Source organism: Urocitellus parryii, chromosome 5, assembly GCF_045843805.1.
Source record: "Urocitellus parryii isolate mUroPar1 chromosome 5, mUroPar1.hap1, whole genome shotgun sequence".
In the NCBI taxonomy this organism is placed as follows: Eukaryota; Metazoa; Chordata; class Mammalia; order Rodentia; family Sciuridae; genus Urocitellus; species Urocitellus parryii.
The window spans coordinates 131,891,023-131,905,789 of NC_135535.1; positions in this window are offsets into that span (position 1 = coordinate 131,891,023).

The window sequence follows — 14,767 nt, forward strand, 5'->3', positions numbered from 1 at the left end:
TTAGGTTTAAGTCTAGGGTTAGATTAGGGTTAAGTTTAGGGTCAGGGTAATGGGTAGGGTTCTAGCTAGGGTTAGGGCTGGGTTAAGATTAGGATTAGGGCTAGGGTTAGGGTTAAGGTTATGGTTAAGCCTTGGGTTAGTATTATGGTTAGGCTAAGGGTAAGGATTAGGGATTGAGCTAGGGATAATGCTAGGGCAAGTGTTATGGTTAGAATCAGGTCTAGGGTAGGTTTAGGGTTAAGGCTAGGGCTAGGGTTAACATTAGGTTCAGGGTTATGGTTAGGGTAATGGCTACAGTTAAAGCTAGAGTTTGTGCTATGGTTAGAGTTATGATTAGGGCTAGGGTTAGGGTGAATTTAGATTTTGGGCTAGGGTTACGTTTAGGGTAAGGTTTGATTTGAGCTATTTTGGCGTAGGCTAAGTAGTAGGGTTAGGGCTAGAGAGAGGGTTAGGTTTAGGGTTAGGGTTATGCATAGGTTAAGTTTAGGGCTGGGTTTAGGGCTAGGTTTTGTGTGAGCTTTAGGGCTAGTGTTAGGTGTATGGGTAATGCAAGAGCTAGGGTTATGGTAATGGCTAGTTTTAGGATTAGTCTAGTGTTAGGGTAAGTTTTGAGGTGAGCATAAGGCTTAGAGTTAGGGTTTGTGTTAAGGTAAGGGTTAGTGTTCGGGTTAGGTTTAGGGTTAGGACCAGAATTAGAACTAGGGTTAAGTCTAGGGGTAGGTTTAGTGTTTGGGTAAGTTAAGGGTTATTGTTAGGGCTAGGGCTAGGGTTATGGCTAGATTTAGGATTAAGTTTATGTCCAGGGCTAGTGTTAGTGTTAGGTTTATGAATAGGGTTACCTGTAGGGCTAGTGTTAGGTTTTGGAAATGGGTTAAGGTCAGTGTTAAATTAGGATTAGTGTTAGGTCAGAATAAGGGTCAGGGTTAGGTTAGTGTTTTGGTTAAATTTAGAGTTAGGATGAGGGCTAGGATTAGGACTAGTAATAGAATTAGGGTTTGGGGTAGGCTAAGGAGTAGGGTTAGGACTAGGGTAGCAATAGGGTAAGGGTTTGACTTAGTGTAAGGGATAGGGTTAGGAGTCAGGATAGGGTTAGGGTTAGGGTTAGAGGTAGGGTTAAAGCTAGGGTTAGGGCTTGGATTAGAGCTAAGTTTTGTGTTAGGGTAAGGGCTATGGCTAATTTAAGAATGGGGATTATGTTTAAGGCTAGTTTTAGGGTTAGCTTTAGGCGAAGGTCTAGTATTAGGAATAGGTTTAGGGTTAGTGTGATGTGTACAGCTAGGGTTAGTGTGAGAGAATCTGGATCAGTATTAGTTCTAGGGTTAGGGTTACGACTCAAATTAGGGCTAGGGTTAGGGCTAGGTGTAGGGTTAGGTTTGGTTTAGGTTAAGGGTTAGGGTCACTGCTATGACTTGGTTTTGTTTGAGAGCTAGAGGTAGGGTTAGGGCTAGTTTTCAAATAAGCATTAGGGTTAGAGCTAGTGTTAGGGTATGATTTAGGCTTAGGTTTAGGTTTAGATTTAGAGTTAGGGTTAGATCTAGGTTTAGAGCTAGGACAAAGGTTAGGGCTAGGGTTAGAGCTAGGATTTGGGTTATCTTAATGGATAGGGTTAGAACTAGGGATAGGGCTAGGTTGAGAGTAAGACTTAGGGTTAGGGTTAGGTTTAGGGTTAGGGTTAGGGCTTAATTATGGCTAGAATTAGAGCTAGGTTTAGTAATAAGGCTAGGCCTAGGTTTAGGTCTATGGTTATGATTATGATTAGGTTTAGGTATGATGTTATAGCTAGGTTTAGGGCTAGGGCGAGGGTTAAAATGAGCGTTAGGGCTAGGGTAAGGGTTAGGTTTAGGATTAAGGATAAGTTTAGGGCTAGGATTGGGGCTAGTGTTTGTGTTAGGTTTACAGCTAGTATTAGGGCTAGGGTTATGTTAGGGATAGTTTTAGGATTAGGATTATGGCTAGGTATAGTATAAGGGTTGGGTTAAGGTTTAGGGTAAGTTTTAGACCTAGGGTTATTATTAGGGTCAGGTTCAGGTTTACAGTTTGGGTTTGGTTAAAGTTTAATGTTAGGGCTCAAATTAGCATTAGGGTTAGGGTTAGGGTTAGGATTATGGATATGGTTAGGTTTAGAGTTCAGATTCGGTTTAGGGTAATGGATAAGTTTAGGGTTAGGAATAGGGTTATGGTTATCCTAGGATTAGCATTAGGGTTAGGCTTAGGGTTAGGGTAATGGATAGGGTTACAGCTAGGGTTAGGGCTAGGGTTATGGTTAGAATTAGGGCTAGGGTTAGAGTTAGTTTTTGGGTTATGGCAAGGGTTAGGTTTAGGGTTAAGTTAAGGGTAAGAGTTAGGGCTAGGATTAGGGTTATGATTACGGTTAAATCTAGTGTTAGGTCTCTGATTATGGCTAGCTTTTGGGTTAGGTTAGGGCTAGGGTTAGGGCAACAGCTAATGTAAGAACTAGGGTTCTGCTTAGGGCTAGTTTTAGGCCTAGGGTTAGGAGTAAGTCTATTGTTAGGGTTAGGTTTAGGTTTTAGGTAATGTTTAGAGCTAGAGTTAGTGTTAGGTTCAGAGTCAGGTTCAGGGTTAGATGTAGGATTAGGGTTAAGCCTCAAATTAGTGCTAGGTTTAGGGCTAGGTATAGGTTTAGGGTTTTGTTTAGGTTCAGGGTTAGGGTTAGGGTTATGGCGCAGTTTTTTTGTAGGACTAAGGCTAGGTTTGTGCTAGTTTTAGGATTAGCCTTAGTGTTATGGCTTGTGTTAGTGAGAGTTTTAGGGTTAGGGTTAGACTTAGGGTTAGGTTTAGATGTAGGATTAGGGCTATGGCTAGGGTTACGGCTAAGGTTACGGCAAGCAGTAGGGTTTGGTAAATGATAGGTTTAGAACTAGGAATAGGCCTTGGGTGAGAGTTAGTGTTAGGGCTAGGGTTAGGTTAGGTTTGGGGCTAAATTAGGGCTAAGATTATGTCTAGGGTTTGTGTTAGAATTAGGCCTAGTGTTAGGCATAGGTTTAAGATTAGGGATAGGGTTAGGTTTAGGGGAAATGTCTTATAGAAGTCACAAACAAGTCACCTGGGAAACATTTGCTGAATGAATGAATGAGTTATTAGATGAACAAAGAGGAATAATTCCTAAATTCTAAGATCACTGGTATTCAAAGCCAATCCCCAAAAACCAAAAGTAAGAATTCCCTATGTAAAATTTAAGAAGAATGGTAACAAAGTAAGAAGATAGAAGACATTTTATTTTCCTCAAATGCTCTCTCTGGGATGCTGAGATTACTTGATGTCAGCACTGCCAAGAGTAAAATAATTATCCAGAAACCAAAAACTGAATGTTTCAATACGTGGATGCTAACACATAAGGAGGGGCAGGGAGGGGAAGAATAGAAATTTAGTGGATTAGACAAAGGAGACTGAAGGGAAGGGAGGGGAGATAGGAATAGGAAAGACAGTGGAATGAATCAGACATAACTTTTCTATGTTCATATATGAATAAATGACACATAATACTCCACATCACATACAACCACAAGAACGGGATCTTAATTAGAGTAAGCTTTACTCTGTGTATGTATGTCAAAATTCACTCTACTGTCACGTGTATCTAAAAAGAACAAATAAAAAAATTAAAAAGAGGAGCTAGCAGGGTGTTGTTATGCAAATTATAGTCATCAAAGCCATGGCTATAGAATCTTAGATTGAAGATATACTTTAAGAAATACTCATCTAGTTATCTCAAATACATAAGATATAATTTAATAAATACTCATCTACTTATCTCAAATATGTAAAAGAAATTTGGGAAGAATAAATATACTGAAAGTGACTGACACTGCCATAAACAATTAATACCTAGGTGTGTTGTGATTCTGAAGCACATATTCAGGATATAATAACTCATAGAAACCACTGCCCACTCTTGATTGAACTAATACTACCAGAAGAAGTTAGGGATACAAATCTGAGAAATAGTTTAAAGTATCCAGTCACACTTATAAGAAATAATAAATTTGGGAAAGAATCAGAAAAATAGATATTTATAATCCCAGATCCCTGTGTATCAATACACTGAGCATGGAAGAATAAAATGAATTTTAGATTCATAAAATAGGGTAAAAATGCAGATTAAGTTCTTAGGATAAAACTTAAAATTTATATAATATATATATACATTATTGAGTAGGGACAGAATTTGGGAGAAAGAAAGAGAAAGAAGTTGATCATACAAAATGTCTATGTTCTATCTTATCATCTTAAAATATGTGAAATAAATTATGCTAAACACTTAGTAGGTGAATAATTAATATTTAATAAATAAGTAAAAGATGAGTCGCGCATGGTGACATATGTCTATAATCCCAGCAACTCAAGAAGCTGAGGTAGAAGGAGGATAAATTGGCAACTAGTGGGACTCTGTCTCAAAGTAAAAACAAAAAAGGGCTGGGGACATGGCTCAGTAGTGGCTCACCCTGGGTTCAATCACTAGTTCTGAAAAAAAAAATTAGAGAAAAATAATAAAACAAGTGAAATTTCAAAATAAATAGAAGAACCAGCTAAAGAAAAATAGACAAATGAAATTCAGTAGTTTCAAATTTGCTAAATGAGAAAATTTGACAAAAGTGACAAAACATTGAAAGTCAAAGTAACTGAATAGTAAAGAGAAAATGGCACTTTAAGACATACATATTGTGATATAATAAATCATAAAGAAGAAAGTAAAATAAATTTTAAAATATAGGCTAATTGAAATTAAGAATTTAATACAGGACAGGAAAAAATATCTAGGCACAGACAAGTCATGTGGGTCCACAAGGAGTTTCCAGGGACAATCAAGCTTCCTGGACTGATAGTTTCCATCTGAGGCAGCTGGCATGCATTCTTCCATGGTAGGGAGCAATGCAGGAAAGATCCATGTGTTATCCTTATGCTCTCCAACTTTATATTTGAGCATAAAGTCTCACATCCCATTTGCCATATCTCCTGTGACTTTATCATCCTAGAATCATTGCAGAAGGCAGGGGTGTTCTTAATTCCTAAGCTTTCATGCCTAAATAGGACAGTTGAGCCACCACTACCACTGCACCATCACGATGACTGTAACAGCATGTCCCAGATCCCCAAACAATTAAAACAAACTAAACATTCATGATCAGGGAAGGTGAAGCATCCAGGAGATCATTAAATATAAAGAAACAATAGAAATGATACATACTCTGACCCCATGAAGAACAGAGGCTACCTTTGCTGTACTGTAGTAGGTATAGAGCTCAAAATTAGTATGGAGGAAAGTCCAGCAGAAATGGAGAATTTCAACTCAAGATACTAAGCTGTAACTGGTGTATGTACTCGACAGGTTCTTTTAATGTTTTCACTTCCTTCCCAAAGAAGACACATGAATTAATAATGATGCTGCTACATAAAATGAAACATGTTTTTAAGCTGGTGAGAAAGTGACATGCTGGATGGAAGCAAGACCAAAATGGGGAGAATGAAGGTAGATTGGATCATAAAAATTTTGAAGGAAAAAATCAGCTTAACTCTATACCTGAAAAGAAAGACAACTTGAATAGAGTTTAGAATCTTTACAATGCAATACTAAATTATCTGCAAGAGGAGGTAATCAGAGGTGCCAAAGGAAAATACAATCTCACAAAATAAGTTCATAATCCAGCATGCATGAGATGGCTTGAGAGGATGAGGCAAGAGCATCTCAAGTTCAAAGCCAGCCTCAGCAACTTAGTGAAACCCTGTTTCTAAGTAAAATATTAAGGGAAGGGGGATAGTATGTTGCTTAGTGGTTAAGCACCCCTGGGTTCAATCCCCAGTACCAATAAATAAATAAGTAAAGTAAAAGCAATGCAGAATAACGAAAGGGATTATTCATTTTCAAGAAGAAACCACCCTAACTGATGATGATCTGCAAATGGAATTGCTGACTTGAATGTGGTTTAGGAAAGTAAATATGGAATGTGATTATGAGTAAGAAATGCTTATACCTAATCAACTATGTGCACTCTGGAGAAAAGAATTCATTAACAGAAGGAGATGGTTGGTCAGCATAGAGCCTAAAATGTATGGATTTAGATACCATGTGGTGTAATACCTCCCATTATTCTATTAAAAGGTCTTGCTCAGATCCAAGCATTCTACATTAGATTTCATCATTCATTTCCAAACTCTGCTGACCAGGCTACAAGTTCTTATTCTGCTAAAAACCAACTTTGTATCCTGATGGTAATTTACTTAAACTTAAGAAAGGTTGTGATTAGCAAATGAAAGCACATGTCTGAAACTCGTTGGAAACTATAAAATATTTCAAAGATGTCAAGCATTATTACTTTCATCTTTGTCATTTTCTGATTTGGGTATCTATTGCTTTTAGGGATTTGTTGTTAGCCTTCCGTAAATGAAGTAACTCAGAAGCTTCCTCCTGTGATATAAGAAAGCCCCACAATGTGAAGTGTGAGTTCTGCCAACCTGAATCAAAATAGTTGTGGTCCTATGGCTGCTGCGACAAAATGCTTTTGTACTTGTTACTAAAAGGAACCCACCTGCAACAAATGTTTGTCTTTTTCCAAAACACTTCTCTGAAATGTAGCACAAGCTGCTGAAATGGCTCTGTGTTGTGAGAGCTATGCACCACATGGGTTTACCTAATTAATAATTTTTAGAGTTATTTTCCCCGTTTGTAGCTCCTGAGCAGAGGTTCTGAGGAAACCATTCCACATCCTGAGAAACGCCACTTTGCAAGGGTGCTACATTCTGTATTTCTCCCCCAACTTTGATCCCTGTTCATTGGCCCCTTTGATCTCTGAACAGGATGTACAAGGTTCACTAATCAATGTGTTACCTCATTTTTGGCTCCTTGTTAAGTGTTTACATTTAAATCATTGACTAGATTAGGTGAATACATATGACTTGAATCTTTTTCCACTGCTCTTTATATTTTCAACAAATGGAAGGAAAAGAAGGGCCTTCTAATTTTCAACCAAGATTTTATTTAGGAGAGTTAAGCATCATAGTATAAATTGGGGACTGCAAATATAGTGCTTATTTTTACTTTTAAAATGTGGATTCCTTTTAAGGGAGAATGAGATGATGATGGAAGGGAAGATCCAGGCACATTGTCACCCATCCCAAACCCAAGGCAATGTAGAACACAAGTCCTTTTAATCTCACGTGCTAAGGGAGAAATGGGCCTGCAGCAAGCTTAGTCCCATCTCATCTAAATATGAAGAGTCTTCCCTCTCAAGGACTCACAATGTGTCTGGACAGGTAAGAAGCCTATTACTGATAAAAGAACCTACAAGACAAAAATTAATATGTGCTATTTAAAAGGGGAGAGGACCTTTGAGAGCTGGATAATTTAGAGAAACTTCTTACATAGGTAGAGTCAAGTTTATTCCAGATACTAGGAACTATGTGCAAAGTTTTAAAGATGGAAATGCCTGAGCAGAAAGTTCTGGACCTGGTTAGTCAAAGTAACGAAGGATTTGGGGAAAGATTGGCATTGCCAAGCACATACTCTAGGAAGTATTTAAGCTAAATAGTTTGGCAGGACTAGTTTGGGTTCTGAAATTTCATTTTATTTTACTGTTAACTATTTATAGCAAAAGAAGTCACTTATTTTAGCAGCTGAGAATTGCAATCTTATTATGTCTAAGAATGGACTTAATACTCTAGGCCTCTCAAAATTATATATAATGAATAAAATAACATATGCTCTTCCTTCTTCGTCTCTTTTATTTATGAACTTGAGATTTCAATAGTGACTCTCCAGACAATTGCCAAAGGAAGTTCTCTAATATATGCCTATATTTTTATATTCCTACTCTTTATGAACATGTTGTTCTAAGGTGTATATTTGCTCTGATCCATTGATACCCCATCCTCCAATTTTTTTGAAAGAGAAAATGAGAGTATATTTTAGCATATTTTAAATCATCCTATAGTTTTGCATACTAGACTGTGTCCATAGTTTATCAGATCACACTGGCAAGTAGCTAATCTTAGAGACTTTCTCTCTAATACAAAATAGCCTCTTCTAAGGCAGTGTACATCTTTAAGCCTCAACCAAAGGAAAAAGAAAGAACATCCAAATATCATAGTTCAACAAAGAATTATAGCAAAAACTACTTAAAACTTTCACGTTCATAGAATCATAAAAATCATATATTGTTGGATCTTGGAGTATGAGATGACAAATGACACTTGGAATTCAATATGGTCACTTACATCAGTTTTCAGATGAACAGACTAGCTCTCATGGTTTGCCCAGAACTTCCTGACTAGTGGAATCTTACGTTTTCTATCCTCTGCTTTCTCCTAAATCAGGTTTTCCTCTTTTGTTAAACAAAGAACTTATCTCTTGGTAGATCTATCCAGTTTCAAATTCTGTTATCTCCTTTCTCATAAATCTTGGAAAAAATCAAAGCCTTAGAGGCAAATGATAGCACTTTAAATTCAGTTCATGAAGGAACACACTAAACTGGCCTGCTGTGGTTCCAATGGTAAGTGCTAAGTGGCAAAGAAAGTTAATGCCCAGGTTGTTTGCCGTTGGAGGTAAAAATACATCTGGAGGTCCCAGGCAAGTTCCTGTGGAGATTTGTCCACATCCCCAAAATACCACACACATTTGGCAAGAATGGCAGTTGATGGCCAAACAAGGCCCAGATCTTGAATAGCAAAAGTATTTCCAGTAAAGAACAACATACAATGGCAAAGCTTTCATTCTTAGATGTGTCATTTTATCACACTAAAGTTCCATAACCTTCTGTTCCTCTTTCCTTCTTTTGCATCTCCTCACCCTGAATTCCACAGTCTACAAAATATAAAAATAACTTTCACTTTAGATTATACTTTAAATGGGATAATGATCACAATTAAGTAGCTCATCTTCTCATTGTTTTTTCTTTCTACTTATCCATATTTTAAAAAATTTCTCCAAAGTGACAATATGCATTGTAGAATGAAAGAAATAAACTTTACCAAAAATAATTTAGGTTACTAGGGGTCTCACAATTAGAATTTCAAAATTATCTTTCCAAAGTCATTTCCAGTTTTTCTTAATTGTGATTTATAGCCATCACATTGCTATTTGCTTTCCTTAAAAACAAGACTTGAATGAGATGCCTGGCTTCATTGTTGGTAGGGTTATTTTAGAGAGAGGGGCATATTTTTGGAAGTAGTAAATACAGTTTTAGCATATGGGTGAAAAAAGAGACTGATGTTGCAGTTGAGAAATATATTATTTAAAAATGTTTAATTAGAAGTTGGGGATGATCTCAGTGACACAGCACTTACCTAGCAGGTTTGAGCTCCAGAACTTCAAAAAGAATTAGTTTAAATAAAACAATAAAATTAAACAGATAAGGGCAACCAAAGGTTGCCTCATTGGTTTGGAATGAAGCTACTAATTCAGGATAAAAATTGGGTTAATATATAAATGTTTTCCATAAAGTGGTTGGATAGATAGTATTTAAGACCAAATACATGAAGAATTGCTGTCTTGAAGACATGTTTTCAAATTCATCAGTGTTACTGGTTTTGATTGATAAGTTTTTTTTTAATTACAACACTAGGAACAACTGTTTATTTGTTTTAAATATGAGCTAAATTAAGGTGCTCAACTACCATTTAGCATGCAGCAATATTTACCAAATGTCCGGGCTTCCTGGAGGTACATCATAGCAGTTATATTGTGACTCTTTTTCCCTTGAAGAATGATGAATAGGGAGAGTATGTAAAGTATTTCTGAAGAATACTTTAATTTTGTTAAGAGTTGCCTAGAATTTCAAAATTAAAGTGAAATTTAGTGGGATAAAATCAATTTTGACATTAAAAACAATCCCTACCACTTCTTATGATGAGCAAATCCCAAGTCAGAGGAGACATGCACATCCATGTCATTTCTTTGTATTCTTCTACCTGATCAAATAAAAACCTGGCCTGTTTCTCATGCACTGCACTCTGAGCCTGAGATGTAACTCAGGAGGAATTGACATAAATAATAGCATCTGTCACTTAATAAGCACTCAGTACTGTGCTAGACCCTAGACCCTGGGCTACATACTTTCAGGCCCTGTTTTACTAAGTGCTGGTGATAAATGACATCCCAACTTTATGGACAGCCCAACAAATATCCAGAGGGATTATTTGCTAGGTATATGTGAAGTGCTCAATACACAACTACTGACCATAGTGTTGTCAAAGGAACTTCCTAACTCCTGTGGCTGCAGCCATAGTCTCTTTGACTTATCAGTTCCAAAATTCTGGCCCTAAGAAGGGCAAAACAGATTTGTTCTCAACTTACTTGGCTGGCATAGAGAGAAAAATCTGATCAAAAGTCTTAATATCAAAATGTCCTTTCTTAATTCCTTGATTTGCCTTTTGTGCTTCCAGGAGGAAAGAGATTGCTTATGAATATCTATCACAGAAGAGAAAAACACTTACATTGAGATTTTTGACAAATTCTCATCCTTTGCTGATATCCCAAGGACGAATTGGGGATGAGAAACATTGGGTTAAAAAAAATAATAAAGGTCTCATTCCCCTCCCTCCCTTCATTCTTCCTTCCTTATTTCTCTTTTTCTTTCCTCCCAACTCTGTTTGTGTATGAAAGCAGGTGTGTGTGTGCCTGTGGATATCTGCTTGAGCTAATGAAACTGACTATATTATCTAACTCAGGCATAAATCTAGAAGGACAAATTATAAAAAAGAGAAAATGTATGTCTAGTGACATCACCTCAACTTGTAGTGCCTCGTGGTACTTATTCTCCCTTCCCAATGCTGCATCCTGTCTGATGAGCAATGGCTTTGGCATGCCTTCTTGACTGACCTTATTTCAACTCTCCCAACTTATTATTTAATAATTTTTCTTTAACTTATACTCTGTGCCAAATATGTGCTGAATTGGCATTCTTCACACACTATGCTGTGTGCATATCTTTGCTTCTCCACATATATGAAAGACACTCACTCACCATGAATGATAAAATTATGGAGGAGAGGAGAGTTAGGTGATGAAATAACTCAGGAAACAAAAAAGTAGTAGCTAAACTGTGATTCTTAGTTCAAGACAAAATTAACAGAGCTATCAAAAGAAATTCTTGTGACTGCTGGGAGAATTTCAGTATAAACTGGATTTGGATCATTATGAATAATTTCTATGTTTTCCAGGTATGACAATTATAATATAATTACATAAAGAAATGTCTTTATCCTTGATGTTCACCATGTTTAAACATCAAGAGTGATGATGGTCAAAACTTACTTCCAAATAGTTTCAATAATAATAAAAATTTCTCTGATATATCTAAAACTAATGCATTTATATAAAAAACATATAGCTTAGGGGAAAGGCTTCTTATGTTTAGATTTTATAAGTCCATATATATATTATTGGTATGTATATTTACTGTAAATGACGTGTTTATATCATTAACATGTAATGTTTATATGTTAACAGAAAATATTTATGTAACATGTAAAAAGTATGCATATTATACAAAGAGTATTTTAATATTTATTTTTGCTTAATATATTTGTTTTTTATATAATAAATGTATGAATATCTAAAGAAGTAATATAGTAGTTTTTACTGAATCATATGATTTATGTAAATATATTAGTAAATATGTAATGTAAAAACAAACAATTGTGGTGAGGATTAAGTAAACATTTTTATTTTCTGAAATATATTTAATTATTTAATTTTCTCACTAAAGTACTTAAAAGTAGGTTATGCGCTTGACTCAAAATAACTTTGGACAGCATTTGGGGGAACTGGAGGATCAGTTTGAATAGCATGAAGAGAATAAAGTTTACTAACAGGGGAAACTTTGTTCGAAGATAATTAAGTGTTGACTTTTAAGGAAAGAAACTGCCTTACCCACCAGTCTTTTTGAAGCAGGAAAGACTAATTAGTGAGAGGTAGAGGAGGGCGCATGCTGCTTCCTCTTAGAGCCATTCGGGGACCTCTAGACTTCCACAGGAAGTCCCTTGCTCCTTACAGCACCCCTTAAACTACTGCTTACAGGGAACACAATACTAATTGCAGAGTGGTAAGGGGTGGGATGTATGATGAAAAGGTTTGTTTTTGGAAAGAAACTTCCCCATTTCCCTTGAGCTCTTGTGAAAGATGTTTCTGATGCAGATAAATGAGCCAGGCAGAGGCTTCAACTATCTAGCATACAAAACAGATCTCAAATATGATATGGTCATCCTAAAGAAATGAACTCCCAAGGAGGTGACACTGAAATGTAACTGTGATAGCCCAAGTAAGGTGTTGGTTTTCTTTATGTCACTTTTGAAAAAGTGAGGTTTCTGAAGTAGTTTCTTTTGGAGCCTTGGGCAAATTTCATGTTTATAAAATGTAGATGATGCCCATTTTGCTCAGAAAGTCTTCGTGAATTGTAAATTACTTATAAAAATGATTTTAAACTTTTGTGAGTACAAAGTAGCATTTAATGCTTAATAATAGTTCTTTATGCCACATGCCATCTTCCTAATGGGAGTTTATTAAGGAGTTCCTGTTTAGCTGGAATTAATTTTTTAATTGTTCTTTTTTGTGTGTGGGGGTGTACAGGGGTTTGAGCTCAGGGGTACTCAGCCACTGAGCCACATTGCCAGCCTTATTTTGTATTTTATTTAGAGACAGGGTCTCACTGAATTGCTTAGAGCCAGGCCATTGCTAAGGCTGGCTTTGAACTTGGCAGTTCTTCTGCCTCAGCTTCCCAAGCAGCTGGGGTTACAGGCATGCACCACCACACCTGGCTAATTATTCTAATTTTTAATTGAAACAAAATACTCTGGGAAAACAGAAAATGCAGTCATGAAATATTTTTATAATTCAGGAAAATGAAATAGAGGGATTGTATTCCTACTTTCCTTTCACTATCTGACTTTTTAAAACAGAATCAAAGTTAATTTCAAAAGTTGTTCTGCCATCTGAGGAGAAAACAAGATGGTCAGAATATCCTTGGAATCTCTCACAATCAACAAAGGGAGGGTTGTTTAATGGGATGGAACAAAACTACCTTATGGAGATGGCCCAGATAAAGAGTGGAGGCATTCATGTAAACATGAATGCAAATTCTCTGTTCATGGAGTAGCTATCAGGAATTAGCCTTACCAGAAACCCTTTGTAAGTTATATGTTAATCCTTACATCTAACTTCTGAGAAAGACATTTTTTTTTCTAAAATACAGAGGAGAAAACTGAGACTAAGTAGCCAAGCAATTTACTCAAGTTCACATGGCTGGTATACAATAGAGGTAGGGTTAGATCCCAGGTATTTTTTCTGCAGAGAATACCCTTGGACAAGGACATGAATAAAAAACTAAACCATATAAATTAAAACTAAATCAAAAGTGCATACTAAAAACTCTTCATTTCAGCATTTTTAATAATGAAATACTTGACATTCTTATCTTTCTAAGTAAGTCTCTTCTGAGTACACAATAAATATTTTTTGTTAAATATGATACTAGGACTAAGCATATTTACTAACTTTCTTATGTCAGTAATCTAATCCATTATGTCAGTTATCTAAATACTTGCATTTTTTTACTTCAAAGTAAACATTTCATATAATTATTAAACATTTATTGACTTTATATTGACCATAAATCATACAAATCAAATCATCATCATTATGGACATTCTGTGAGAATTTAAAGAGCAGAGAAAAGATGAAGTAGCTCTCTAGAAATGTCTATAATCCTAAAGATATGTCAGACAAGGATAAAAATGACTTTAAAATATAACATTAATTAACTTATACAGGATCCAACTAAAATACCATTCAAAAAATTGACTTGTTTGCTTCTATATACATGGCAGAAAAGACATATTTATTTCTGGAAGAAGGAGTAAGGCATTGAAATCTGGGATGTAAAGAAAACATGGGGCCCCATAAAGCAAGTTTAATTTTGTGAACCCAAGCGAATCTCCAAGATATGAAGAGCTTTTAGAAATAAGGTAAAACTGAGGACATTCAGAAGGCTGATGCTAAAATTCTAATGCATTTTTTAATCTGCCAAATAATAAATTTATACAATTTCCAGGAAAATAAACATTCTAAAACAGCTAATCAAATTGATGACTTCTCAGAGTCCACTAGAAACAGTATGGGTCTCAAAATACATATCATGAAAAGCAGTGACTTTTTAATACATTTTAATTGTTGATAGATCTTTATTTTATTTATTTATATGCCATGCTGAGAACTGAACCCAGTGCCTTGCACATGCTAGGCAAGTGCTCTGTCACTGGGCTACAACTTCAGTCCAGCAGTGGGTTTTTGTTTTATTCTTTAAAGTTTATTAAGATCATTAGATCATATATTAAGGAAATGGTGTTAATATAGTGAATCTTGCTTTCATAAAGACAGTGATTAGAGCCTAACATTGTTTCTATGGAATTCTGAAGATGCATAATGCATGAAGAACCAGACTGGCTGATGTCCTGGTCCTGTTTTCATACTCTCTGGGCACAGGTGGAGGGGAGGGAAGCAGGGCTAATAAGCCATGTGTGGGGATCTGCTCTGTCCCCTATCTCAAAGACTGAGGAAAGGTGCCTTTCTCCTTGATGATTCTACTGCCTGTTAAAGGAAAATAGACTAACTGTAGAAATCTAGAGTGTCCACTTCCTGAAGGGTGCTCTTGGAATTTTGTAAAGCCTATTGTACACAATCATAAGTGTTATGTCGAATTTCAATCTGAGAATCCTACAGACTGAATCCTACAGACTGAATCCTACAGACTGAATCCCT